The sequence below is a fragment of the Mauremys mutica genome, unplaced genomic scaffold, assembly GCF_020497125.1.
Source record: "Mauremys mutica isolate MM-2020 ecotype Southern unplaced genomic scaffold, ASM2049712v1 Super-Scaffold_100290, whole genome shotgun sequence".
In the NCBI taxonomy this organism is placed as follows: Eukaryota; Metazoa; Chordata; order Testudines; family Geoemydidae; genus Mauremys; species Mauremys mutica.
In genome coordinates this window covers 346,730-350,190 of record NW_025423305.1, presented here as the reverse complement: position 1 = coordinate 350,190, position 3,461 = coordinate 346,730, and the positions used below count along the sequence as shown (strand labels likewise).

The 3,461-nt window shown below is 50.8% G+C and overlaps 1 non-coding gene across 1 annotated transcript; it reads left to right on the top strand.

Annotated features, from left to right (window-relative positions):
• The first annotated feature begins 3,042 nt into the window (after positions 1-3,042).
• TRNAS-GCU lies at positions 3,043-3,124 on the top strand. The gene has a single exon. It is a non-coding gene; the product is annotated as a tRNA-Ser (tRNA).
• Positions 3,125-3,461: the final 337 nt, after the last annotated feature.

Genomic DNA, 3,461 nt, shown 5'->3' with positions numbered 1-3,461 from the left:
GAATTTCAGACACTGAATGACCTGAATAAAGTGCTCTCAGATGAGCTCCAGACCAACAACAGTGCACAGTAATTATTCAGCAAGTATTTGAGGAGAACTGCAATGTTAGAGAGAATCATGAACTGCTCAGAGACCATTAATGCAGTGAAGCAGCAAAATTCATCAAACATAGAACTGGTTATGATTTATTTCCTTGGTCTTAAAAGAGAACAACAAGGACCCGAGTCTCCTCCCTGTCAATAACCCCCTGCTCAGCCAATCAGGGTAGAGACTGAGGACGGAAGGTTGAGGGTTCTCACCAGAGAGCCCAAAGGATGGCCCAGGTCACCGGTGGAGATCACTGCCCGAGCACTATTTCAGCCCCACATTTTTGGGTGGACCTCCCAGAGTGGGAGCTGCAGAGCACTCCCCCACAACACACACACACACACACCCCGCTCCTGGTGTTGGGAGGGGAGCAGGAGAAAGGACAAAAGAAGCAAGAGATGAAGAGAAAGGAGGGAGGGATGGATGGAGGAAAAGGTGAAACAAAAAGGACAAACCCTAATGTCCCCACTGATTCTATGGGACAAAATCCCAAGTGTGAAATAAAATTCTGCCTCCTTAAGCTCGTGTTTTCCATGCCTAGAATTCAACTGTCACCTGATGGATCAGACTGAACAGGTTTCAAACCTCGAGGAGGCTCTTACCTTCTAAACAGGGACGGCTGTTTTCTAGTAAAATCACTAAAAGGGAAGGAGAAAACTCGAAAGAGGTTCCTCCTGGAGCTCACATCTGTGAACCCGAATACTCTCTCAGTCCTCAAAGAGAGACCTGGAGAAGGAGACTTGCTGAAGCAAAGCCACAGGGGTCTCTGAGGTTTCCCTGGCCCCTCGCCCCTCTCCTGCCTGGCTGATGTCAGCATCTCTCTGTGAGGTCACCACCTCCCCACCACCTTTGACCAATAGTCTGAGGTCCTGCAAAAGGCCTTTGTGATGTCACTGCCACACCCCTCCCTTGCTGTGCTAATGTCCTGCCCCTGCCCAGGCACTTTGGAGGTTTGAGCTACTCCTTGTGGATCACCCCACTCAAGGAGCGTTCGTTCTAGGCAGCAAGCCGGCTAGACAGGAAAACATCAGACGCTGCTCCCAATGCTACACTCAGTTTTTCAGTAATTAGTCAACTTTATGGCCAGAAGAGACCATTAGAGCATCTAATCTGACCACTTGAGGATCATTTGAGCTGCAGTCAAGCACTCTACCACTGAGCTATACCCCCACAATGACCTGAGTAGGGAATCGTGATCTCCAGGACTTTGAAGGACAAACCCTGCTTCATCGAGCTCCTTTGCCATTCCCAGACCACAGGTGGTTTTAAAAATGGGGTTTGATTAAACTTCTTAAATGTGGTAAACACCACAGCTTGCACACCCACCAATATAGCTTCTCCCACTGACATAGCTGCCACCTCTTGGGAAGTGGATTAACTGCACCCACAGGAAAACTCTCTCCCATCAGCATAGAGCAGTGGTTCTCAAACTGTGTCAGGACCCCAAAGTGGGACGTGACCCTGTTTTAATGGGGTCGCCAGGGCTGGCATTAGACTTGTTGGGGCCTGGGGCTGAAGCCAAATGTCTGAGCCCCACCACCCAGGGCTGAATCCCTCAAGCTCTGGTTTTGCCCTCCCCTAACTGGGGCAGGGCTCAGGCTTTGTCTCCCCTGCCTCTGCTCAGTGTGGAGGGGCTTGGTCCCTCTTTCCAGGGCCATGTAGTAAGGTTTTTTTTGGCAGAAGGGGGTTGTAGTGAAAGGAAGTTTGAGAAACCCTGGCATAGAGCCTCTGAATATGTCTAGACTTGGCTCCCCGTGGCAGATCAGACACTGAAAGTGCAGCCATGGAGACACCACACACCAGCCTTGCCTAGCAGGCAAGAATCAAACCTCCACAGAAAGACGCCTGTTGCTTTTTAACCCATCTCCCTAAGCCACCACCATTTAAAGGGGCTTTTCTACACTATGGTTCTGTTCTCACTGAAGGGTCCTTTCCAGTTGTTTGCTCAGACCAGCATTAGGGGAAATGGTGCCCTGGGCAAAGCTTGTACTTTGGCACTTCCCCATTGCCCCTGGACGATCCCCACTCCCCCTTTACCGCTAGCTCCTGCACTCCCAACCCTTGCACCTCCTTCACCCCTAACTCCTGCCCCCTCCTGTGCCCCCTTTGCCCTCAACTCCCTGTGCCACCAGCCATTGCCCCTCTCCTGCAGCCCCTTCACATGGCTCCAGTGCTGGGGGCCCCGCACTTGTTCTCCCTTTCCCTGGGCTTTGGCATCACTAGCCCCTGCTTAGCGAGTAGGGTTCAGTGGTTCCCAAAATGTGGGGCATGACTCCTAGCGGGACACAGAGGAACATTCATGGGGGCACCTCAGGGCCTGAGCCAGCCCCCATGGAGGGAGCAGCACTCAGCCCCACTCTTTCCCAGCTCTTCCCCAACCCCACCCTCAGACTGGGGCTCTGGCTCCCAGCTCGGCCTCGACCCCCTAACCCCTGTCTGCACCCCTCTCCCCAGCAAGCAACAGACCCACTCACAGCCTCGGTTCTTGACCGCGGCTTCCGAGGGGCCACAGCCATGGCTAAGAGGGCACAGTGTGAAATGTTTGGGGACCACTGGTTTAGGGTGATGTTCTCAATCACTTCTATGAAGTCCAATAAAAGCTATTCCTCACCCACCTACTCCTCCATCAGGACCGACTAGGTATGTTCTGCTGCCCTTCACTCATGCAGGAAGGATAATAACATTTCATTCCATTCAATCGTAAAGTGATTTGTAACCCACCACCAGCCAAAACTGCTCATTTTGGGAAAGTGGCCCCATCATGCTGCATAGCTAGGCAGAGTAGGTCTGTCTGTGCAAACACCGTCTGTTCCTGAAGTCTTTCCCCCAGCTCCTCACTAGATGTGAGGGGGGAGCTCATTCAGCCCCTGCTTCTGCTTAGCATTTAAAAACTCCTTATTGTCCCTAGCTCTGCTGGCCTTAGATTTCTCCTTCTGTCTGTTTCTTGAGAGTTTAGAGGAGGTGGCCGAGTGGTTAAGGTGATGGACTGCTAATCCATTGTGCTCTGCACGCATGGGTTCAAATCCCATTCTCATTGGATGCATTTAATTGTCATTCCTCCTTTGTTGATAACCATCTCTCCCTTTGGTACAATGACAGATCAATGTTGCTTCTTGCAAACAAAAACCTTTTCAGAAACTCAGAACTCTCTTGCTTTAAATAAAATGTCTAAATCCCAGATTTCTTAAAAAAAGAAATTCTCTAGTGCTGTATTTCTTAGTTTTTATCTCAAAAGGGAACATCCTCATCTTCTCCCCCAAACACCCTGGGACCTGCCCAAATTATTAAAATACCCTCAACCCGAGCAAGGCCAGAGCAGTGAACCAGAGCTAGTGTCTAGGCCAAGCTGCTCTGAAGGAGGCAACTCCAACATT